The sequence below is a fragment of the Pristiophorus japonicus genome, chromosome 23, assembly GCF_044704955.1.
Source record: "Pristiophorus japonicus isolate sPriJap1 chromosome 23, sPriJap1.hap1, whole genome shotgun sequence".
Classification (NCBI taxonomy): domain Eukaryota; kingdom Metazoa; phylum Chordata; class Chondrichthyes; family Pristiophoridae; genus Pristiophorus; species Pristiophorus japonicus.
Window position 1 is genome coordinate 35,183,027 of NC_091999.1, and position 26,888 is coordinate 35,209,914.

Genomic DNA, 26,888 nt, shown 5'->3' on the forward strand with positions numbered 1-26,888 from the left:
TCTTCACCGCCTGCTGTGTCTGCATGCAAACTTTCAATGACAGACGTACCATGGCACGCAGGTCTCGTTGCAACTCCCGTTTTCCTGATCCCCTGCCATTCAGATGATATTCTGCCTTCGTGTTTTTGACACCAAAGAGGATAACCTCACATTTATCCACATTATACTGCATCTGCATTGCACTTTCCCACTCACCTAAACAGACCTAGTCACCCTGACGCCTCTTAGCATCCTCCTCACAGTTCAAACCGCCACCCATCTTCGTGTCATCTGCAAACTTGGAGATAGTACACTCAATTCCTTCATCTAAATCATTGATGTATATTGTAAATTGTTGGGGTCCCAGCACTGAGCCCTACAGCACCCCACTAGTCATTGCCTGCTATTCTGAAAAAGACCCGTTTATGCTGAAACTCTGCTTCTTGTCTGCCAAACAGTTCTCTATCCACGACAGTACATTACCCCCCAATACCATGCGCTTTAATTTTGCGTCACAATCTCTTGTGTGGGACCTTGTCAAAAGCCTTTTGAAATTCCAAATACACCACATACACTGGTTCTCCCTTGACTACTCTTTGTTACATCCTCGAAAAATTCTAGAAAATTTGTCAAGCATGATTTACCTTTCCTAAATCCATGCTGACTTGAACCGATCCTGACACTGCTTTCCAAATGCGCTGCTATTCCATCTTTAATGATTGATTCCAACATTTTCTCCACGACTGATGTCATGCTAACCGGTCCATAAATACCCGTTTTCTCTCACCCTCCTTTGTTAAAAAGTTGTATTACATTAGCTACACTCTAGTCCATAGGAATTGATCCAAAGTCGATAGACTTTTGGAAAATGATCACCAATGCACCCACTATTTCTAGGGCCACTTCCTTAAGTACTCCGGGATGCAGACTATCAGGCCCCGGGGACTTATCGGCCTTCAACACCATCAATTTCCCTAACAATTTCCAGGCTAATAACGATTTCCTTCAGTTCCTCCTTCTCACTAGACCCTCGTTCCCGCAATATTTCATGAAGGTTATTTGTGTCTTCTTTCTTGAAGACTTAACCAAAGCATTTGTTCAACTGGTCTGCCATTTCTTTGTTCCCCATTATAAATTCACTTAAATCTGACTGCAAGGGATCTACTTTTGTCTTAACTAATCTTTTTCTCTTCACGTATCGATAGAAGCTTTTGCATTCAGTTTTCAGTTCTGACAGAAAACCCTAGTTCTCGTTCTAGTATCCCCTATTAGTGGAAACATCCTCTCTGCATCCACTATGTAAAGCCCCCCATAATCTTATAGGTTTCGAGAAGATCACCTCTCATTCTTCTCAACTCCAATGAGTTGAGGCCCAACCTACTCAACCTTTACTCATAATTAACCCCTCATCTCCGGAATCAACCTTGTGAACCTTCTCTGAACTGCCTCCAAAGCAAGTTCATCCAGTCGTAAATATGGAAAACAAAACTGCACAAAGTATTCCAGGTGTGACCTCACCAATACCCTGTACAACTGTAGCAAGATTTCCCTGCTTTTATACTCCATCCCCTTTGCGACAAATGCCAATATTCTATTGGCCTTCCTGATCACTTGCTCTACTTGCATACTAATATTTTGTGTTTCTTGCACAAGTGCCCCCAGGTCCCGCTGTACTGCGGCAATTTTGCAATTTTTCTCCATTTAAATAATAACTTGATCTTTGATTTTTTTTCTGCCAAACTACAACTAAAGGGCAAAATCTTAAAATAAGGGGCAGCCCATTTAAAACTGAGATGAGGAGGAATTTCTTCCCTCAGATGGCTGTAAATCTGTGGAATTCGCTGCCTCAGAGAGCTGTGGAATCCGGATCATTGAATGAATGTAAGACAGAAATATACAGTTTCTAAAACGATAAGGGAATAAGGGGTTATGGGGAGCGGATAGGGAAGTGGACCTCAGTCCATGATCGCTTCAGCCATGATCTTTTTCAATGGCGGAGCAGGCTCGAGGGGCCGTAAGAAAATAAGAAATAGAAGCATGAGCAGTCTATTTGGCCCCTCGAGTCTGCTCCACCATTTAATAAGATCATGGCTGATCTGCTGCTGGGCTCAGTTTCACTTCCCTGCCCGCTCCACATAACCCTTCACACCCTTACTCAAAAATCTGTTGAACTCCACCTTAAATATATTAAGTCGTAGCAGGATATTTAGAAAATCATAATTGCAATCAAGCAGCATAAGCATGGTTTTATGAAAGGGAAATCGTGTTTGATAAATTTATTAGCGTTCTTTGAGGATATAACGACCAAGGGTGGATGAAGCGGAACTGGTAGATGTAGTGTATTTGGATTTCCAAAAGGCATTCGATAAGGTTGCACATAAAGATTACTATCCATGATAAGAGGTCATAGTTTTGGGGGTAATATGGATGGAGGATTTGCTAACTAACAGAAAACAGGGTTGGGATAAAAGGGTCATTTTCAGGTTGGCAACTGTAACTAGTGGGGTGCCACAGGGATCAATGCTGGAGCCGCAACTATTTACAATCTATATTAATGACTTGGATTAAATGACAGTGTAATGTTGGCAAATTTACTGATTACACAAAGATGGGTGGGAATGCAAGTTGTGAAGAGGACACAAAGAGTCTGCAAAGGGATATAGACAGGCTCAGTGAGTGGACAGAAAAATTGGCAGCTGGCTTATAATGTGGGAAAATGTGAGGTTATCAACTTAGGTAGGAAGAATAAAAAAGCAAAGTATTGTTTAAATGGAGAGAGACTACAGAATGCTGCGTGATAGAGGTATTTTGGGGTCCTTGTACATGAAACACAAACAGTTAGCATGTAGATAGAGCAAGTAATCTGGAAGGCAAATTGAATGTTGAGCTTTATTGCAAGGGGGATGGAGTATAAAAGTAGGGAAGTCCTGCTACAATTGTACAGGGTGTTGGTGAGACCACACCTGGAGTATTGCGTACAGTTTTTGTCTCCTTATTTAAGAAAGTACATACTTGCATTGGAGGCAGTTCAGAGAAGGTTCATGTGGTTAATTCCTGAAATGAAAGTGTAGCCTTATCAGAACATTGTGAGCAGGTTGGGCCTGTACTCATTGGTGTTTAGAAGAATATGAGGTAATCTTATTGGTGAATATACGATTCTGAGGGGGCTTGACAGGGCAGATGCTGAGAGGATATTTCCCCTCCTTGGGGAATCAAGAACTAGGCGGCATAATTTCAGAATAAGGGGTCACCCATTTAACACGGAGATGTGGAGGAATTTCTTCTATCAGAGGGTCGTGGATCTTAGGAATTCCCTACCTCTGAAAGCTGCAGAAGCTGGGACATTGAATATATTCAAGACTGAGACTGACAGATTCTTGAACTACAGGGGAGTCAAGGGTTCGGGGTACAGGCAGTAAAGTGGAGTTGAGGCCAATATCAGGTCAGCCATAAGCTGATTGAATGGCGGCGCAGTCTTGAGGGGCCGAATGGCCCACTCCTGCTCCTAGTTCTTATGTTCTTATATAGCAAACACTTCGTGTGTGTTTTTTTTGTTCCTCTCAACAAACTGAGAGCTGTTGAAATCAGTGGACATAGGTCCCTGCGCATGCAGATCCGGCGGTGCTGTGAGGTCACGGTTCCAGGCTCTGTCTGACACAATCAGTGCGCCATGTGAAAGCTAATGGAAATTATTGCAGGAAAAACAATCCTTAACATTAAAAACTGTGCGCAATTGGCACAGGGCAACACAAGTGTGAATTAGTAACATTTAACACACAGAGTGCCACGAAGTAATGCAAAGTGCAGTGAATTGCTCACCTTCAGTCCAGTCCCTCAATCCCAGTCCATCTCTGGGATATTTTCACAAGATTCACCCCATTCTCGCAACACAAATATTAACGTCACAATACCAGATCAATATGACATTGCCCAATACTGCTGATAGCTGTTAACAAGAATAAATTTGCTCCTAAGTAAATAAAAATAATTACATCCTCTCACTCACGCAAATATATATTTTGACGATTATCAATATCTATCTATCATCTGTCTCTCTACCTTACAGAGACAGGGTCTAGTGTAATATAAACAGAGACATGTTGTAGTGCAGTAATAACTGAGGCAGGGTCTCGTGTGATATAAACAGGGACAGGGTCTAGAATAATATAAAGAGTCAGGGTCTCGAATAATATAAAGAGACAGGGCCTAGTGTAATATAAACAAAGACAAGGCCTTGGGTAATATAAACAGAGATACGGTATAGTGTAGTAATAACTGAGACAGTTACTGCTGTATAATAAATATAATTTTGCTGTAATCACTGAGGTACTGCCTAATGCAATCTTTTTTTATTTCTTCGTCATGGGGTCTGGATTTCACTGGCAAGGCGAGCATTTATTGTCCTTCCCTACATGCCCTTGAGAAGGTGGTGGTGAGCCGCCTTCTTGAACCACTGCAATGCGTGTGGTGAAAATACTCAGTGCTGACTTTGTTCTAGCGGTTTGATACAACTGATTGGCTTACTGGGTCATTCCAGTGGGCAGTTAAGAGACCCTTGCTGTGGGTATGGAGTCACATATAGGCCAGACTGGGTAAGGATGGCAGATTTCATTCCCTAAAGGACAATCCGGTAATTTCATGGTCAGCATTACTCATACTAGCTTATGATTCCAATTTTATATTCAGTTAACTGAATTTAAATTCGCCCAGCTGTTGTGGCTGGATTTGAAATCACGTCTCTGGATTATTCTTCTTGATCTGTGGATTAGTCCAGTAACATAACCACTATGCTACCGCACACTGTATAAACAGAGTCATGTTGTATGGCGGTAATAACTGAGACAGGTTTTCTTGTAAGTTAAACAGAGAGAGAGTGTTTCGTGTAATGTAAACAGAGACAGGGTCTAGTGTAATGTAAACGTCTATGATTCTATCACCACCTCTCATCATTTTAATCACCTCAGTAAATGTAACTAAGACACAGCCTTGCATAATATAAAAATATGTATGGTCTAGTGCAGTAATAACTAGGACAAGGTCGAGTGCAATATGAACAGCAGGTTATGCTGTAAAAGATTTCACACATGGTCTAGGGCAGTAATAACTGAGACAGGGCCCAGTGTAACTTAAACAGAGACAGGGTCTAGTGTAATATAAACAGTGTCAGGGCCTTGTGTAAAATAAACAGAGACAGGGTCTAGTGTATTATAAACAGAGACAGGATCTAATGGAATATAAACAGAGTCAAGGTCTAGTGTATTAAACCAGAGACAGGGTCTAGTGGAATATAAACTGAGACAAGGTCTAGTGTGATGTAAACGTCTAATGATTCTTTCACCACCTTTCAGAATTTAATCACCTCTTAAAATCAACCTTTAACCTTCCCTGCTCAATCCCAATTTCTCTAGTCTCTGCATAACTGAAATGCCTCATTCCTGGTAGAATTCTAGTCGAGGATGACTTGCTTCCACTCTAATAGTGAGTTATCGGGTGACTGGAGAGTCCGATGCGGGACCTACAGTCTATGTCGCATGTGGTCAGACAGTGGTTGAAGGAAAGGGTGGGTGGGGAGTCTGGTTTGCGGCATGCTCTTTCGGCTGTTCACACTTGGTTTCTACATGCTCTCGGCGATGAGACTCAGCGCCCTTCCGAATGCTCTTCTTCCATTTAGGGTGGTCTTTGGCCAGAGAGTTCCAGGTGCTGGTGGGGCTGTTGCACTTTATCAAGGAGGCCTTGAGGGTGTCCTTGAAACGTTTCCTCTGCTCGCTTGCCGTGTTGAAGCTCCACGTAGGAACCGCTGTGTCATGCCCCACAACGCTTCCGAGAGCTCCGCGCTCCTCCAATACTTGACTGTTGAGCATCCCTGATTTTAATAACCCCACCATCGCCATGCCTTCAGCTGCCAAGGCCCTAACCTCTGGAATTCCCTCCCTAACACTCTCCACCTGTCTTCCCTTCTTTAAGAAGCTCCGTAAAACGTACTCTTTGATGAAGCTTTTGATCACCTATCCCAATATCTCATTCTGTGACTCGGTGTCACAATTTGTTTGATAACACTCCTCTGAAGTGCTTTTAGGGCATGAAGTTGCCCCAATTCTGAAGGGATGGGACAGGTGAGCTGCGGGTAGAATGTTCCCGATGTTGGGGAAGTCCAGAACCAGGGGACACAGTCTTAGGATAAGCGCTAGATCATTTAGGACTGATATGAGGAGACATTTCTTCACTCAGAGAGTTGTTAGCCTGTGGAATTCCTGCCACAGAGAGTTGTTGATGCCAGTTCATTGGATATATTCAAGAGGGGGTTTGATATGACCCTTCCGGCTTAGGGGATCATGTGGTATGGAGAGAAAGCAGGAAAGGGGTACTGAGGTGAACGATCAGCCATGATCTTATTGAATGGTTGTGCAGGGTCGAAGTGCCGAAAGGCCTAATCCTGCACCTATTTTCTATGTTTCTATGTTTAATCTGTTCTGCGCCGTCTTCAAGGCCGTGACATATTTCCCAAAGTCTGGACTGAAATTAATTCAATCTCTATTGTTCCATTAGATTAATTATAAGGATTCTTTCTCTCTTAAAATTGGACAGAGCAGTAATCTGAGTATTAGTAATTATTAATTGATAAAGACGATATAATTTGTTCTGACAATGCAGCTGGTGACTTGTCTGCTCAGCAACAGCAGCCTCTGCATGATTCCTGTTTCAATAAGCTCATTCTCGCCACCTGCTGATCATGTACAACTACTGCAGGGGCCAGAGTTTTTTAAACATGTTTATTTAATTCCACATACAACAACTTGCATTTTCCCAGTGACGTTCGCCCAGAGGAGTTTCTCAGAGCAAACCACAAGAGGGCCAAGAGATGAGGGGAAGTTAAGGGAGAAAGGACGCAATTCGTGTTATCAATTCTCAGGAGGTTTTCATGGAAAGGTGTGAAGATATATACGAACATAAGAATTAGGAGCAGGAGTCGGCCATAGGGCCCCTCGAGCCTGCTCCGCCATTCAATAAGATCATGGTTCATCATCGACCTCAACTCCACTTTGCTGCATTATCCCCATATCTCTTGATTCTCCTACAGTCCAAAAATCTATCTATCTCAGCCTTGAATATACTCAACGACTCAGTATCCATAATCCTTTGGATTGAGAATTTCAAAAATTCACAACGCTCTGAGTCATGGAATTCATCCTCTTCTCTCTCTTAAATGGCCAACCCGAAACAATGCCCTCTTGTTCTAGACTCTCCGGCCTTGGGGAAACAATTTATTCGCATCTACCCTGTCAATACGTTTCAGAATATTGTATCTTTCAATGGGAGCATCTCTCATTCTTCTACACTGCAGAGAGCACAGGCCCATTCTATACAATCTCTCATCATAAAACATATCTCTCATCCAAGGATTCAATATAGTAAACCTCCGTTGCACGACCAGCAAGGCAAGTATATCCTTCCTTAGTAAAGGAGACACAAACGGCCCAATGCTCCAGGAGTCTGGAGTGCAGGTCCAAATATCTCTGAAGGTAGCAGGGCAGGTAGATAAGGTCGTTAAAAAAGTAGATGAAATACGGGCCTTTATTAGTCGTAGCATAGAATATAAGAGCAGAGAGGTTATGCATTAAATCTATAAAACACTAATGAGGCCACAGTGAGAGTACTGCATTCAGTTCTGGTCACCACATTACAGGAAATATGTGATTGCACTAGAGAGGGTATAGAGGAGATGAACGAGGATGTTGCCTGGACTGGAGAATGTTACCTATGGGGAAAGATTAGATAGTCTGGAGTTGTTTTCTTTGGAACAGAGCAGGCTGAGAGGAGATTTAATTGACGTGTACAAGATTATAGAGGGCCTAGATCGAGTGGATTGGAAGGAGCTATTTCGCTCAGCAGAGTGCTCAATAACCAGGGAGAATAGATGTAAAGTAATTAGTAGAGGATTCGAGGGGATCGAGGAGAAATACTTTTCATCCAGAAGGTGGTAGGAGTCTGGAACTCACTGCCTGAAGGGAGGTAGAGGCAGAAACCCTCATCTCATTGAAAAATACCTGGATATGCACTTGAGGTGCTGTAACCCACAGGGCTATGAACCAAGAGCTGGAAAGTGCGATTAGGCCGAATGGCTGTTTCTCGGGAGGCAGAGACACGATGGGCACAATTGCCACCCTCTGTGTTGTAAACATCTATGATTCTGTCACAACCTTTCATCATTTTAAACACCTCTATTATATCATCCTTTAACCTTCCCTGATCAATCCCAGTTTCCCTAGTCCCTGCATAACTGAAATACCTCATTCATGTCAGAATTCTAATTAACCTCTTATGCACCATCTTAAGGCCTTGACATACTTCCCAAAGTCTGGATTGAAATTAATTCCATCTCTATTGTTCCGCCAGATTCATTCTAAGTATGCATGCTCTCTTAAAATTGGACGAGCAATAATATCAGTATTAGTAATTATTGATTGACAACAATTATACAACTTGTTCTAACAATGCAGATAGTGACTTATCTGGTCAGCAGCAGCAGCCTTTGCATGAATAATGTTTCAATAAGCTCACCTTCGCCATCTGCTGATGATAAACATCTACTGCTGCCGCCAGAGTTTTTTTAAACATGATTATTTAATTCCACGCACAATAACTTGCATTTTCCCAGTGACGTTCATCCAGAGGAGTTTCTCACAGCTAACCACAAGAGGGCCAAGAGATCAGGGGGAGTTAAGGGGGAAAGGACACAATTCGTATTATCAATTCTGAGGAGGTTTTCATGGGAAGGTGTGAAGTTATATGGAACATAAGATTTAGGAGCAGGATTAGGCCATACGGCCCCACGAGCCTGCTCCACCATTCATGCAGATCATGGCTGATCATCAACCTCAACTCCACTTTGCTGCATTATCCCCATATCCCTTGATTCTCCTACAGCCCAAATATCTATCTATCTCAGCCTTGAATATACTCAACGACTCAACATCCAAAGTCCTTTGGATTGAGAATTTCAAAGACTCACAACGCTCTGAGTGATAGCATTCATCCTCTTCTCTGTCTTAAATGGCCCACCACTTATCCTGAAACTATGCCTTCTAGATGTAGACTCTCCAGCTAGGGGAAACATCCTCTCAACATCTAACCTGTCAATCCCCTTCGGAATCCTGTATCTTTCAATAAGCACACCACTCATTCTTTTAAACTGCAAAGAGCAGTGCCCATTCTATACAATCTCTCATCATCCAGGATTCAATCTAGTGAACCTCAGTTTCACCACCACCAAGGCAAGTATATTCTTCCTTAGATAAGGAGACCCAAACTGCCCCAGTACTCCAGGACCTTGGAGTACAGGTCCACAGATCGCTGAAGGGTGCAGGCCAGATAGATAAGGTGTTTTAAAAAGGAATACTGAATACGTGCCTTTACTAGTCATGGCATAGAATATAAGAGCAGCGAGGTTCGGCATTAACACTATAAAACACTCGTTCGGCCACAGTGTGCAGTTCTGGTCACCACATTACAGGAAATATGTGATTGCACTAGAGAGGGTACAGAGGAGATTGAAGAGGATGTTGCCAGGACTGGAGAATTTTTGCCACGATGAAAGATTGGACAGACTGGAGTTGCTTCCTTTGGAACAGAAGAGGCTGAGGGGAGATTTAATTGACGTGTACAAGATTATTGTGGTGGGAAAATTATTGGAAAATGTCCTAAACGACAGGATGAATCTTCATTTGGAAAGGCAAGGATTAATTAGGGACAGTCAGCACGGATTTCTTCAGGGAAGATTGACCCTCTTGGTTACCTCCTCTAAAAATACAATCAGTTTCCACGTGGTAGACTGGTCATGAAGTTTAAAGCCCATGGCAGCTAGGGAAAAATGGCAAGTTGTATCCAAAATTGGCGAGGAGGTAGGAAGCAAAGGGTAATGATTGATGGATTTTTTTTGACTGGAAGGATGTTTCCAGTAGGTTTCCGCCGTGCTCAGTACTGGGTCCCTTGCTTTTTGTGGTACATATCTGTGATATATGTGGATTTGTATTTACTCTGTACAGCAACCAGAGGGCTCATTCCCCGGAGTCGCAAGGCATCCCATCATCCCTTGGAAGCACAACTATTTATGAAGGCTTCACAGGTTGGTGAGGCACTCTGCAATAAAAGACTAAGGTCACACTTTACTTTGAGCTCACAGTTTTCAATCTGACTCTTTCTCCATACACTACAACTGGCGATGAGATACAGTTAGCAAACCCAAAGATGCAGGGAACAGTGTGCATCCTGGAGAAATTTTCGCAGGGAGATGATTGGGAGACTTTTGCCGAGCGACTCGACCAATACTTCGTGGCCAACGAGCTAGATGGGGAAGAGAACGCTGCCAAACGAAGGGCGATCATCTTCACCCTCTATGGGACACCAACGTATGGCCTCATGAAGAATCTGCTCGCTGCATCGAAACCAACGGAGAAATCATGTGACGATTTGTGCACACTGGTCCGAGAGCATTTGAACCTGAAAGAAAGCATTCTGATGGCGACGTACAAGTTCTACACCTACAAAAGATCTGAAGGCCAGGAATAGCGATTCATCTCGCCGAGCTAAGACGCCTTGCAAGACATTGCGAATTTGAAGGACATTTGGAGCATATGCTCAGAGACTTTTTCGTACTTGGCATTTGCCACGAAACCTTACTTGGCAAACTTTTGAGTGTAGAGACACCAACCTTGAGTAAGGCCATAGTGATAGCCCAGGAGTTCATCGCCACCAGTGACAAAACTAAGCAAATCGCTCAGCACACAAGTGCTGCTACAAGTACTATGAACAAAGTGATTTTTTTTCGAATCGGAACGTACAGGACAGGTCACACATTCCTGCAGCGACACGTCGGCCGATGTCTCCGAGTCACCCATCAAGCGTGATGAATGCAAGGCCAATAACACCTTGTTGGCACTGCGGGGATGATCATCGTTTCCATTCATGCCGTTTCAAAGGATACGTTTGAAAGGGCTGTGGAAAATTGGGACACCTCTAACGAGTGTGCAGGCGAGCTGCTAAGCCTTCTAAACCTGCAAACCATCACGTTACAGAGGAGGATCATGAAGAAACAGAGCTTCAGATAGAGGAGGCAGAGGTACATGCGGTACACACATTCACCACGAATTGTCCCCCCGACAACACTGAATGTTGAACTCAATGGACTCCCGGTGTCAATGGAGCTGGACATGGGCGCAAGCCAGTCCAATATGGGCAAAACGACTTTTGAAAGATTGTGATGGAACAAGGCCTCAAGGCCAGTCTTAACTCCAATTCGCACGAAACTAAGAACGTACACAAACGAACTGATTCCTGTAATCGGCAGTGGTACCGTAAAGGTCTCTTATGATTGAGCGGTTCACAAGCTACCACTCTGGGTGGTATCGGGCGATGGTCCCACGCTGCTCAGCAGGAGCTGGTTTGGAAAGATACGCTGGAACTGGGATGACATCCGAGCGCTATCGCCCGCTGACGACACTTCCTGTGCCCAGGTCTTAAGCAAATTTCCTTCGCTGTTTGAACCAGGCATCGGAAAACAACCAGGAGCAAAAATGCAGATGCACCTAATTCTGGGGGCGCGACCCATCCATCAGAAGTCGAGAGAAGTACCGTACATGATGAGAGAAAGGGGAGTGATCGAGCTTGACCGGCCACAAAGAGAGGGCATCATTTCACCGATCGAGTTCAGTGCGTGGGCCAGTCCTATTGTCCAGTCCTCAAGGTGGATGGAATCGTCAGAATCTATGGTGATTACAAAGTAACTATCAATCGTTTCTTCCTGCAGGACCAATACCAATACCAAAAGCCGATGACCTCTTTGCAACGCTGGCGGGAGGAAAGACCTTCCCGAAGCTGGATCTGACTTAAGCCTACATGACGCAGGAACTGGAGGAATCAGCAAAGGCCGTCACCTGCATCAACACGCACAAATGTATTTTTGTTTATAACAAATATCCATTTGGATTTCGATCAGCGGCGGCGATATTCCAGAGAAACATGGAAAGTTACTGTAGTCGGTCCCGCACACCGTGGTCTTCCAGGACGAAATCTTGCTCACAGGTCGGAACACAGTCGAGCAGCTGCAGAACCTGGAGGAGGTTCTTAGTCAACTCAACCGTGTGGGGCTCAGGTTAAAACGCTTGAAGTGAGCGCAATCGAGAACGCACTGAGGCCACAGAACGTGACGGAGCTGCGGTCGTTTCTGCGACTCTTGAACTACTTTGATAACTTCTTACCGGGTCTCATCACCCTGCTAGGACCACGACATGTCTTCCTACGAAAAGGAGGCGAATAGGTTTGAGGCAAAAGCCAAGAAAATGCCTTTGTAAAAGCGAGAAAATTATTATGCTCAAACAAATTGCTCGTGTTGTATGATCCATGTAAGCGTTTGGTACTGGTATGTGTGTATCGGGTGTGTATTGCAACAAGCTAATGATTTTGGGAAACCGCAATTGGTTGCTTATGCATCCAGGCGTCTGTCTAAGGCCGAGAGAGGCTACAGCATGATTGAAAAAGAAGCGTTAGCGTGTGTCCATGGGGTGAAAAAATGCAGCAAAACCTGGTTGGGCTAAAATTCGAACTTATGTCCCTGTTTCTCGAGAGTAATGGGATAAATACCAACGCATTGGCGCGCATCCAGAGATGGGCGCTCACGTTGTCAGCATACAATTACGCTATTCGCCACAGTCCAGGCACGGAAAACTGCGCTGATGCTCTCAGTAGGCTGCAGTTGCCCACCACGGGGGTGTAAATGTTGCAGCCCGCAGATCCAACAATGGTAATGGAAGCATTTGAGGGTGAGCAATCACCCGTCTCTGCCCAGAAGATCAAAACTTGGACAAGCCAGGACCCCTTATTATCTCCAGTCAAAAGCTGCGTGCTTCATGGGTGCTGGTCCAGTGTATCAGTGGAAATGCAGGAAGAGATAATGCGATTCCAGCGGCGCAGAGATGAAATGTATATACAGGCAGACTGCCTTCTGTGGGGCAATCGAGTAGTGGTCCCCAAGAAGGGCAGAGACACCTTCATCAATGACCTTCACAGTACCCACCCAGGCATCATAATGATGAAAGCGACAGCCAGATCGCACATGTGGTGGCCCGGTATCGATGTGGATTTAGAGTCCTGCGTTCACAGATGTAATACATGTTCGCAGTTAAGCAATGTACCCAGGGAGGCGCTCCTGAGTTTATGGTCTTGGCCCTCCAAACCGTGGTCTAGGGTACAGGTCGACTATGCAGGCCAATTCTTGGTTAAAATGTTCCCTGTGGTTGTAGATGCATACTCCAAGAGGATTGAATGTGAGATAATGTTGGCTAGCATGTCCGCTGCCACCACTGAAAGCCTGCGGTCCATGTTTGCCAATCACGGCTTACCCGATGTTCTGGTGAGTGACAACGGGCCATGTTTTACCAGTGCTGAGTTCATAGAATTCAAGACCCGTAACGGGATCAAACATGTCACATCTGCCCAGTTTAAACCAGCGTCCAACGTTCAGGCAGAGAAAGCAGTGCAAACCTCAAGCAAGGCTTGAAGAGGGTAACTGAAGGCTAACTGCAGACTCGCCTATCCCGAGTCCTGCTTAGCGACTGCACACGTCCCCACTCACTCACTGGAATCCCACCTGCTGAACTGCTCATGAAAAGAGCACTTAAGACAAGGCTCTCGTTTGTTCACACTGATCTACATGAACAGGTAAAGAGCAGGCGGTTTCAACAAAGTGCATACAATGATAGCGCAAATGTGTTGAAGTCAATGATCCTGTATTTATACTAAATTATGAACAAGGTCCCAAGTGGCTTCCCGGAAATGTCGTGGCCAAAGAGGGGAGCAGTGTGTTTCAGGTCCAACTTACAAATGGTCTCATTAAACGGAAACACTTGGACCAATTCAAACTCACATTCACGGACTACCCTGAGCAACACACATTGGACCCTACTTTTTTAGATCCCCCAACATACACACCAGTGACGGCCGACACCACGGTTGACCACGAAGCAGAACCCATCACCCACACCAGCCCTGCAGAGCCCAACACACGAGGCAGCCCAGCAAGGCCAGCTGCACAGAGCCCAGCGAGGGCCCAACAAATGATTCATCAACACCAGCTTTCACACCGAGACGATCAACCAAGGTAAGAAGGGACCCAGATCGACTCACATTGTAAATAGTTACCCTATTGATTTTGGACGGGAGTGCTATTATATTGTGGACTTGTATTTACACGGTACAGCCACCAAAGGGCTCATTACCCGGAGTCCTAAGGGATCTCATAATCCCTTGGGAGCACAGGTATTTAAGAAGACTTCACGCGTTGGAGAGCCACTCTGGAGACCTGCATTGCAAGACTAAGTTCGCTCTTTACTTTGAGCTCACAGTGTTCAGACTGACTCTTTCTCCATACACTACAATATCAACGATTTTGATTTGAATATAGGGAGAGTGATTAAGAATTTTGCAGACGACACTAAAATTGGCTGTGTGGTTGATAATGAACAGGAAAGTCATGTGCTGCAGGAGGATATCAATCTACTGGTCAGGTGGGCAGAGCAGTGGCAAATGGAATTTAATTCAGAGAGGCGTGAGCCGATGCACTTTGGGTGAGCTAATAAGGAAAGGATATAAACATTAAGCGGTAGACCACTTAATAGTGTAGACGAACAAAGGGACCTTGGAGTGCTTGTCCACAGATGCCTGAAAGTAGCAGGCCAGGTGGATAAGGTGGTCAATAAGGCATACGGAATGCTTGCTTTATTGGCCAAGGCATAGAATATAAGAGCAGGGAGGTTATGCTTAAAGTGTATACTACTTTGGTTAGGCCACAGCTGGAGTACTACGTGCAGTTCTGGTAGCTATGTTATAGGAAGAACGTGATTTCTGATTGCACTGGAGAGGGTGCAGGTGAGATTTATGAGGGTGCTGCCTGAAATGGAGAATCTTAGTTATGAGGACAGATTGGATAGGCTGGGTTTGTTCTCATTGGAACAGAGGAGGTTGAGTGGAGCCCTCATTGAAGTGTACAAAATATTGAGGGGCCTGGATATAGTGGATAGTAAGGGCCTATTTCCATTGGTGGATCAATCTATTACGAGGAGGCATACTTTTAAGATGGTTGGTGGAATGTTTAGAGGGGATTTGAGATGAAGGCATCTATACACAGAGGGTTCTGTGGATCGGGAACTCTATGCCTGGAACAGTGGCGGATGCAGAAAACCTCTCCACTTTTAAGAGATGGTTGGATGGGCATTTAAAGTGCCGTAATCTGCAGGGTTACAGACCGAGAGCTGATAGCTGGGAGTAGACTTGATGACCTTTTGTTGGACGGAGCAGATATAATGGTAAGTACTGCAGGGAACAGAATTCGGCCAAGATGATCTCTCAGAATAATTTCGATCGCTTGGATGGGTCAGAGAGTAATTTTCCCAGATCTATTCTTCCTAAATTGGCCTGGGTTTTTACCTGGTTTTTGCCTCTGGTTTTGAGATCACATGGTTCCGGTTGGGGTGGAGTGTAGATTGTTTCAGTATAAGGGGTGTCGCAGTTGCGTGGAGCGGACTGGTTGAGCTGGGTGCTCTTTGCCTTTCTGTCATTGGTCATAGGTTTATATGTAAATTTTGTGCTGCTGACCAAGGCCTGTGTAGTTCTTTGTCGATCGGCGTGGACACGATGGGCCGAATTGGCCTCCTTCTGTGCTAGAATTTCTACGTTTCTATTTTTCTAGTATAAGGTGCTTGGATAGAGTTGCTAGGAAGGAACTAATTCCCTGAGCAGAGTGGTCAACGACCAAGAAAAATAGATGTAAAGTAATTGCTGGAAGGATGAGAGGGGATGGAGGAGAATTCCTTTTCATCCAGAGGGTGGTGAGGTTCTGGAACTCACTGCCTGAAAGGGAGGTACAGGCAGAAATTCTCATCTCATTGAAAAAGTACCTGCATATGCACTTGAGGTGCCTGAACATACAGAGCTATGGACCAATGGAACGTGTGATTAGGCCGGATCGCTGTATTTCGGCCGGCACGGACATGATGGGCACAAAGACCTCCCACTGTGTCGTTAACCTCGATGATTCTGTCACAACCGTACATCATTTTAATCACCTTTATTAAATCATCCTTTACCCTTCTATGCTCAATTCCAGTTTCCCTTTCGCTGCAAACTGAAATACCTCATTCCCGGGAGAATGCTAGTAAATCTTTTCTGCACCATCTTCACGGCCTTGACATACGTCCCAAAAACTGGTTTGAAATTAATTCAATCTCTATTGTTCTATCAGATGAATTATAAGGATGCATGCTCTCTTAAAATTGGACTGAGCAGAATTCTGAGTATTTGTAATTATTGATTGATAACAATTACATAACTTGTTCTGACCATGCAGACAGTGACGTATCTGCTCAGCAACAGCAGCCTCTGCATGATTCATTTTTCAATAAGCTGACTGTCGCCTCCTGCTGATCAAAACATCTACTGCAGGCGCCAGAGTTTTTTGAACATATTTATTTAATTCCACACACAACAACTTACATTTTCCCAGTGATGTTCACACAGAGGAGTTTCTCAGAGCAATGCACAAGAGGGCCAAGTGAGCAGGAGGAGTTAAGCGACAAAGGACACAATTTGTGTTCTCAATTCTGAGGAGGTTTTAATGGGAATGTGTGAAGTTATATAAGAACATAAGAATTAGGAATAGGAGTAGGCCATACGGCCTCTCGAGCCTGTTCCACCATTCAATAACATCATGGTTGATCATCTACCTCAACTCCATTTTGCTGCATTATCCCCATATCCCTTCATTATCCTGCAGTCCAAACATCTATCTACCTCAGCCTTGAATATACTCAACAACTCAACATCCACAGGCCTTTGGATTGAGAATTTCAAAGATTCACAACGCTCTGAGTGATGACATTCATCCTCTTCTCTGTCTTCAATGGCCCAGCCCTTATCCTGAAACTATGCCCTCTAGATGTAGACTCTCCATTCAGGGGAAACAACTCTCAGCATACAACCTGTCAATCCCCCTCATAATAACTTAGCTTTCAATGAGATCTGAATTGCTCATTCTGTGTTTCTAGAATTGGATCTTAAGCAACGCGGGCAATAAAACACAAGCAAAATAGTGCGGGCGGGTGGGAGCGGGTGATTAATAAACTGCGGTTAGGCCGCGACGCACGATTTATAAAGTTGGAGAACAGCCTCAAGGCCTGAAAGTGAACCAGCGGCTCGGTCTATGTTCCATCCGACGGCGCCCGTGTGGCTTTTCATTGGTGACAGACCCGGTACGGACAGCCATCTTGGTGCAGGAAAGAGCGAATGGTTCCCCTTGCAGTGCGGCCATCTTGGTACTGGAACGAAGCGTGGGCGGGGTTTAGTGTCCCAGTGACTCGGAGATAAATTCATTGACTCATTGATTTTTTTCTCACTCTGCTCACAGCGGGTGAAGAACTGAAACCAACCAGAGCAGAGGGAGGGAGAAAACTGGAAGTGCAGGAAAGAAATGTCAGAGATGGTGCGATGGGTTTGGATTTCAGCACAGGGAGGAAGGAGAGTGTGGGATGGGGATTTACAGGTTTGGGGGAACAAGAGAGGAAAGAATGTTCCATAGAAAAGAGAATTGTCTGTTCTGAATTTCTATCCTGTCCTAACACTGATGTATTTTGTAAACTCCTTTTACAGGGTATTAGTAGGAGAGGATTTGTAGACAGGGAACTCGAACCAAACATCGCGTCAAGATCTGATAGAGTCACTCGATTAATCAGGACCTGAATATCATCGGCCTGTGAATGTGGAAGGAGAAATATGTGTGTGTTCTGTCTGTGAGAATCCTGGAATGTCACATCCTGAACTGTTCTGTCCAGGAATCTGAAATAAAAACAGAAAATGCTGATAATCACAACGGGTCAGGCAGCAACTTTGGAGAGAAACAGAGTTAACGCTTCAGTTTGATGACCGTTCCTCAGAACTCTCTTCAGAAAAGAGTTTACAATAAAATTAATAAACTTTTCCTTCAATCCTAAATTGAGCTTTGGTACAAAATCTACAATTCAGTGTCTGAAAGGTTTCACTGATGCACATCTCCAATTAGAAAGTGCTGATTAATCCTTGCTGACAAAGCTTACTGACTTACACATTACACACAGCGGCCCCTAAATTATCCACCACACAGAAGGGAAATGGGAACTGGTGAAGAATCAATGTCCCAAATGTTGCCCCTCTGTCTGGTGCAGCAATCTCCTCGGCACGGGAATAGAAACATAGAAACACAGAAAATAGGTGCAGGAGTAGGCCATTCGACCCTTCGAGCCTGCACCGCCATTCAATGACTTCATGGCTGAACATGCAACTTCAGTACCCCATTCCTGCTTTCTCGCTTTACCCCTTGATCCGCCTAGTAGTGAGAACTACATCGAACGCCTTTTAGAGTATATTTAGTGAATTGGCCTCAACAACTTTCTGTGGTAGAGAAATCCACAGGTTCACCACGCTCTGGGTGAAGAAGTTTCTTCTCAACTCGGTCCTAAATGGCTTACCCCTTATCCTTAGACTGTGACCCCTGGTTCTGGACTTCCCCAACATTGGGAACATTCTTCCTGCATCCAACCTGTCCAACCCCGTCATAATTTTAAACGTTTCTATGAGATGCCCTCTCATTCTTCTGAACTCCAGTGAATACTAGCCCAGTTGATCCAGTCTTTCTTGATATTTCAGTCCCGCCATCCCGGGAATCAGTCCGGCGAACCTTCGCTGCACTCCCTCAATAGCAAGAATGTCCTTCCTCAAGTTAGGAGACCAAACTGTACACAGTATACCAGGGGTGGCCTCACCAAGGCCCTGTACAACTGCAGTAACACATCCCTGCACCTGTACTCAAATTCCTTCGTTATGAAGGCCAACATGCCATTTGCTTTCTCAATCGCCTGCTGTACCTGCATGCCAATCTTCAATGATTGATATACCATGACACCCAAGTGTCATTGCACCTCCCCTTTTCCTAATCTGTCACCATTCAGATAATAGTCTGTCTCTCTGTTTTTACCACCAAAGTGAATAACCTCACATTTATCCACATTATACTTCATCTGCCATGCATTTGCCCACTCACCTAACCTATCCAAGTCACTCTGCAGCATCATAGCATCCTCCTCACAGCTCACACTGCCACCCAACTTAGTGTCATCCGCAAATTTGGAGATACTACATTTAATCCCCTCGTCTAAATCATTAATGTACAATGCAAACAGCTGGGGCTCCAGCACAGAACTTTGCGGTACCCCACTAATCACTGCCTGCCGTTCTGAAAAGTACCCATTTCTCCTACTCTTTGCTTCCTGTCTGCCATCCAGTTCTCAATCCCCGTCAGCACACTATCCCCAATCCCATGTGCTTTAACTTTGCACATTAATCTCTTCTGTGGGAACTTGTCGAAAGCTTTCTGAAAGTCCAAATACACAACATCAACTGGTTCTCCTTTGTCGACTCTACTGGAAACATATTCAAAAAATTCCAGAAGATTTGCCAAGCATGATTTCCTTTTCACAAATCCATGCTGACTTGCAACTATCATGTCACCTCTTTCCAAATGCGCTGCTATGATATCCTTAATAATTATTTCCATCATTTTAACCACTACCGATGTCAGGCTGACTGGTCGATAATTCGCTATTTTCTCTCTCCATCCTTTTTTAAAAAGTGGGATTGTATTGGCTACCCACCACTCCATAGGAACTGACCCAGAGTGTATGGAATGTTGGAAAATGACTGTCAATGCATCCGCTATTTCCAAAGCCACCTCTTTAAGTACTCTGGGATGCAGTCCATCAGGCTCTGGGGATTTATCGGCCTTCAATCCCATCAATTTCCCCAACACAATTTCCCGACTAATAAGGATTTCCCCCAGTTCCTCCTCCTTACTAGACCCTCTGACCTCTTTTATATCCGGAAGGTTGTGTCCTCCTTAGTGAATATCGAATCAAAGTTCTTGGTCAATTGGTCTGCCATTTCTTTGTTCACCGTTATGACTACCCCTGATTCTGACTGCAGGGGACCTACATTTGCTTCAGTAACCTTTTTCTCTTTACATATCTATCGAAGCTTTTGCAGTCCGTCTTAATGTTTGCTGCAAGCTTCCTCTCGTACTCTATTTTCCCTGCCCTAATCAAACCCTTTGTCCTCCTCTGCTGAGTTCTAAATTTCTCCCAGTCCCTGGGTTCGCTGCTATTTCTGGCCAATTTATATGCCACCTCATTGGCTTTAATAATATCCCTGATTTCCCTTGATAGCCATGGGTGAGCCATCTTCCCTTTTTTATATTTACGCCAGACAGAGATGTACAATTGTTGTAGTTCATCCATGCTGTCTCTAAATGTCTGCCATTGCCCATCTGCAGTCAACCCCTTTAGTATCATTCGCCAATCTATCATTGGCCAATTAACGCCTCATACCTTCAAAGTTACCCTACATTAAGTTCTGGACCATGGTCTCTGAATTAACTGTTTCGTTCTCCATCCTAATGTAGAATTCCACCATATTATGGTCACTCTTCCTCAAAGGGCCTCGCACAACGAGATTGCTAATTAATCCTCTCTCGTTACACAACACCCAGTCTAAGATGGCCTCCCCCCTAGTTGGTTCCTCGACATATTGGTCAAGAAAACCATCCCTTATGCACTCCAGGAAATCCTCCTCCACCGTATTGCTTCCAGTTTGGTTAGCCCAATCTTATGCATATTAAAGTCACCCATGATAACTGCTGCACCTTTATTGCATGCACCTCTAATTTCCTGTTTGATGCCCTCCCCCACATCACTGCTACTGTTTGGAGGTCTGTACACAACTCCCACTAACGTTTTTTGCCCTTTGGTGTTCTGCAGCTCTACCCATATAGATTCCACATCATCCAAGCTAATGTCCTTCCTAACTATTGCATTAATCTCCTCTTTGACCAGCAATGCTACCCCACCTCCTTTTCCTTTTATTCTATCCTTCCTGAATGTTGAATACCTTTGAATGTTGAGTTCCCAGCCCTGATCATCCTGGAGCCACGTCTCCGTAATCCCAATCACATCATATTTGTTAACATCTATTTGCACAGTTAATTCATCCACCTTACTACGGATACTCCTTGCAGTAAGACACAAAGCCTTTAGGCTTGTTTTTTTAACACCCTTTGTCCTTTTAGAATTATGATGCAGTGTGGCCCTTTTTGCTTCTTGCCTTTGTTTACTCAACCATCCACTATTGCTTTTTACCTTTCTACCGTCTGTTTCTGGCTCCATATTACTTCGCCCTGTCTCGCTGCATAGGTTCCCATCCCCCTTCCATATTCGCTTAAACACTCCAGAACTGCATTAGCAAATGTTACCTCTAGGAGACCAGTTCCAGCCCGGCCCAAGTGCAGACTGTCCCTTTTGTACAGGTTCCACTTCCCCCAGAACTGGTTCCAATGTCCCAGGAATTTGAATCCCTCCCTCTTGCACCACTGCTCAAGCCACGTATTTATTCTAACTACCCTGCTCCCTCTACTCTGATTAGCACGTGGCACTGGTAGCAATCCAGAGATTCCTACCTTTGAGGTCCTACTTTTTAATTTAAATCCGAGCTCCCTAAATTCAGCTTGTAGGAACTCTTCCCGCTTCTTACCTATATCGTTGGTACCTACATATACCACGGCAACTGGCTGTTCACCCTCCCTCTCCAGAATGCTTTGCAGCCGCTCTGAGACATCCTTGACCCTTGCACCAAGGTGGCAACATACCATCCTGGAGTCTAGGTTGCGGCCGCAGAAACTCCTATCTATTCCCCTTACAATAGAGTCCCCTATCACTTTAGCTCTCCCACTCTTTTTCCCATATTTCTGTGCAGCAGAGCCACCCACGGTGCCATGAACCTGGCTGCTGGTGCCTTGCCCTGGTAAGTCTTCTTCCCCAACAGTATCCAACACGGTATATCTGTTTTGGAGGGAGATGACAGCAGCAGCACTAACTTCCTGCTCTTGCCTTGTCTGTTGGTCACCCATTCACTATCTATCATAAACCTTACTGCGGTCTGACCAACTCACTAAATGTGCTATCCACAACATTCTCAGCATCGGGCATGCTCCAGAGTGAGTCTATCCGCAGCTCCAATGCCGTCATGTGGTCTGTCAGGAGCTGCAGCTGGACACACTTCCTGCACACATAGTAGTCAGGGACACGGGAAGCGTCCCTGATTTCCCACATAGCACAGGAGGAGCATGACACGGGTCCGAGCTCTCCTGCCATGACTTAACCCTTAAATTAATTTACATACTAAAATTTACTGAAACACCAAACAGCTACTTAGTAGTTCGCTGCCAATTAAACCAATCTAAACCTCAGTCTAAAAGAGAGTTATACTTACCAGTCGAACAGCTATCCATTTACCAGCTTGGCTGTGACGTCACCTCTCAATTTGGCACCCCTCTATCTTTGTCTGCAGCTGGTTGGGCTGGTCTCTGGGCCTCCATCTCATACCCTCGCACTCCTTATCAGCTGCTCTAGTGTCAGCACTGGTAGGAAAAACAAGAGAAAACAGCACCAGCCACCCCAACTTGCCCGAACTCACCCACTTACCAAATTCACAAATGCCATTCTATGCTGCTGCACTCCGTGCTCTGCACGAACTGCCTCTTTTTAAACTGTATCTAGGTCAGATGACTCACTACTGGTCAGTCGTTTACAGAACTGATTTTAACTAGCTGCTACTTGCCTCCTACTGGAGAGTTACCTTGGTTTTCAATGCCTAAACCTGAAAGATCTGACTTTTCCCTTTTAAATTAAACTGCTACTTGCCACTAACAATTTATACCAACGTTCAAATGGTTTCAAGAGTATAACCCTTAAATCTCACCCACTTACCAAACTCACAAATGCCACTATATGCTGTTGCACTCCGTGCTCTGGAGACAAGTCCAATCCAAGTAACGGGCTGCGTTTAATCCTTCTGGGGCTGTGGGGTTGGTTTATATGGGAAAGGAGGCGATTGGTTTCAGTGAGTGTGGGGCTGGTTCATATCAGACAGGAGGGAATTCGTGTCATTGACCGTGGAGCTGGTTTATATCAGACAGGAGGGGATTCGTGTCAGTTGACTGTGGGGTTGGTTTATATCAGACAGTAGGAGATTGGTGTCAGTGACTGTGGGGTTGGTTTATATCAGACAGGAGGGGATTGGTGTCAGTAACTGTGTGGTTGGTTGATATCAGACAGGAGGGTATTGGTGTCACTGACTGTGGGTTTGGTTTATATCAGATAGGAGGGGATTGGTGTCAGTGACTGTGGGGTGGGTTTATATCAGACAGGAGGGGATTGGTGTCAGTGAATGTGGGGTTGGTTTATATCAGACAGGAGGGGATTGGTGTCAGTGATTTTGGGGTTGGTTTATATCAGAAAGGAGGGGGTTGATGTCAGTGACTGTGAGGTTGGTTTATATCAGACAGGAGGAGATTGGTTTCAGTGACTGTGGGGTTGGTTGATATAAGACAGTAGGGGATTGGTGTCAGTATCTAACCCCGTGCTGTACCTGCCCGCGGACTGTTTGTTGGGGCAGTGTATATGGAGCTTTGCTTTGTATCTAACGCGTGCTGTACCTGCCCTGGTAGTGTTTGATGTGGCAGTGAAGATGGAGTTTTGCTCTGCATCAAACCCGTGCTGTACCTGCCATGGGATTGTTTGATGGGACAGTGTAGAGGGAACTTTACTCTGTATCTAATCGGGTGCTGTCAGAGTCCTGGGAGTTTTGATGGTGCAGTGTAGTGGGAGATTATCTCTGTATCTAACGCCGTGCTGTACCAGCCCTGGGATGTCTGATGGGACAATGTAGAATGATTTTTACTCTGTCTCTAAGCCTATGCTGTACGTGCCCTGTGAGTCTTTGATGGGACAGCGTAGAGGGAACTTTACTCCGTATCTAACACGTGCTGTACCTACCCTGGGAGTATTTGATGTGGTAATGTCGAGGGAGTTTTACTCTGTATCTAACCCCGTGCTGTACCTGCCCTGGGAGTGTTTGATGGGATAGTGTCGAGGGAGCTTTACTCTGTATCGAAACCAGTGTTGTCCGTACCCTGGGTGTGTTTGCTGGGGCAGAGAAGATGGAGCTTTAATCTGTATCTAACATTATCCACCCCTCAGCCGCCAGTTCCCGGTTCTCCTGCATCGTTCCAGCCTGAAGCTCAAAAAAGCGGCCCCATGGCAAACTCCAGGACAGGAAGTGAATCATAGAAAGTCTGCAAATAAACGCACATTGGTGATTAGTTGAGGAGAGTCGCACACCAAAATTACAGAGCGAAAGCTTATAGTGAAGGACAGAGTATTGGGAAGAGGAATGGAGATAGAGTCGGCACCTTCAGGGGCGGAGAGGGATGGGAACCAGTGAGTGTTGAACTGAACCCAGTCAGAGTCAGTACCTTCAGGGGAGGGGAACCAGTGAGTGTCGATCTGAAGCCAGCCAGAGTCAGTACCTTCAGGGGAGGGGAACCAGTCAGTGTAGGACTCCCCGCTGCGAATGGTGGAATATTTTTCAGGAAGTATAAATGATTAAAGCTCTTTCCACAGTCATTGCACTGGAACATTCTCACTCGGGTGTGTGTGCGTGTCTCGGTGATTTTCCAGTCACACTGATGTTTGAAATATTTTCCCACGAACAGAACAGGCAAACATTTCTTCTTCCACATTCAAAGGCTGATGATATTCAGGTCCTGATGAATCGAGTCACTGTCAGATCTTGATATGATGATTGATTTAAATTTCTCGTCTGTAAATCCTCCTCTTCTAACACCCTGTAAAAGGAGTTTACAAAGTTCCAGGATAGAAAATCGAAACAGACATTTCTAGTTCCTATGGAATATTCTTTCCCCTCTCGTTCCCACAAACATGTGTTCCAATCAAACTAAAATAAGGCAAAATAAGCAACAAAAGCAAAGGGAATCTTCCCAACGAAACCTGAATGTAACTTCCAGTGTATATGAGATCTTCCATACGCTGAGGTACCACTGGTCGCAGAAGGCATTAAGGAACCAGTGCACAACGCATGCTCTCTCTCCAGGGCCATCCGGCACTGACAACACAAAAAAACACAAGAATTTGTCACAGGAATAGGCCATACGGCCCCTCGAGCCTGCTCCACCATTTAATCAGATCATGGCTGATCATTGACCATAACTCCACTTTCTTGCCCTCACTCTATATCTCTTGATTTCCCGACATTCCAAAATTCTACCTATTTCACTCTTGACTATATTCAACACATCAGCACCCACAGTCCTTTCGGGTAGAGAATTCCAAATATTTGCAAACCTCTGAGTGAGGGCATTCCTCCTCATCTCAGTCTTATATGGCCTACCCCTTATCCTGAGACTATGCCTCCTAGTTCTAGCCTTTCCAGCTGGAGGAAACAACCTCTCGGCATCCACCATTTCAATCCCCCTCAAAATCGTATCTATTTCAATGAAACACCTCTCGTTCTTATAAACACCAGAGAGTATCGGCCCATTCTGCTCAATCTCTCCTCATAGGAAAAACCCCCATCCCGTTAATCAATCTGACAAACGTTCGTTGCACTCCCTCAGATTAAGGAGACCAAAACTTTGCATAGTACTGCAGGTGTGGCCTCACCAGCGCCTTTTACAATTGTAGCAAGACTTTGTAATTCTTGTACTCCAACCACCTGGCAATAAAGGCCAACATGCTTTCCTAATTGCTTGCTGGACCTGCATGCCAGCTCTCTGAGTTTCCTGTGCGAGGACACCTAAATCTCTCTGAACACTAACATTTATTAGTTTTTCACCATTAACAAAATATTCTGTTTTTCTATTCTTGCTAACAAAGTGAATAACCTCACATTTCCCCACATTATACTCCATCTGCCACCTTACTGCCCACTCACTTAACCTGTCCATATCCCTCTGCAGCTCTTTGCGTCCTCCTCACAACGTACTTTCCCTTCTGGCTTTGAATCGTCAGCAATCCTGTATACAATGCACTTGGTCATTAATATAGACTGTAAATAGTTCAAGTAAAGCGCTGGCACCCCACTGGTCACAGCCTGCCAACCGATAAATGACCCGTTTATCCCTACTCTCTGTTTTCCATCCGTTAACCAATCCTCTATCCATATTAATATATTACCCCCAACTCCATGAGCTCTTAAGTTGCATTTTATGTGGCACATCAATTGCTTTTTGGAAATTCTAAAACATTACATCCACTGGTTCCTCTTCATCCACCCTGCTAGTTACATCCTCAAAAAAATTAATAACTGTATTAAACACGATTACCTTTCATAGACACTGCCTAATCATACCATGATTTTCTAAAAGCTCTGTTACCACTTCTGTAGTAATGGATTCCAGCATTTTCCCAAGGACTGATGTCAGGTTAACTGGCCTGTAGTTTCCCGTTTTCTCTCTCCCTCCTTTCTTGACCGTGGAAGAGAGGCAGGCAGCTAGAGTGACCCACCTCTGGGCCCCGCCCACCCCGGACCTACAAGTTGCTGTTTGAGCCAGGCCCAAGAGCAGGTCCAGGAGAAGATCCTCCGTCTTACCAACCCCTCTCTGCACCAGGCGGCCAAAGATTAGGAGCACGGGGCTAAAGTATAACCAAGAGTTGAGGAGCGGCCCCTTCAGGTTACTATTCAGGGGCTGCAATCTCTCACACTGAATATATACATGGCCCATGGACTCCTCTAGGCCGCGAACATCACAAGCGGCCTGGCAATAAGGTGAAGCCGAAAAAGAGCGCGTATGACAGATGTCAGGTCGAGAATACATCTGAGAGATCTAACGGTTTATGTGCACAGATCGTGGAAGGTGGCAGGACAGGTTATGAAAGCAGTTAAAAAAACTTACGGGAGCTTGGGCTTCATGAATAGAGGTATAG

The 26,888-nt window shown here is 44.9% G+C and overlaps 1 gene segment (V, D, J or C); it reads right to left on the bottom strand.

Moving 5' to 3' along the window:
- LOC139235482 (Ig heavy chain C region-like) overlaps positions 1 to 26,888 on the bottom strand; it is a 193,687-nt gene that overhangs the window by 106,824 nt on the left and 59,975 nt on the right.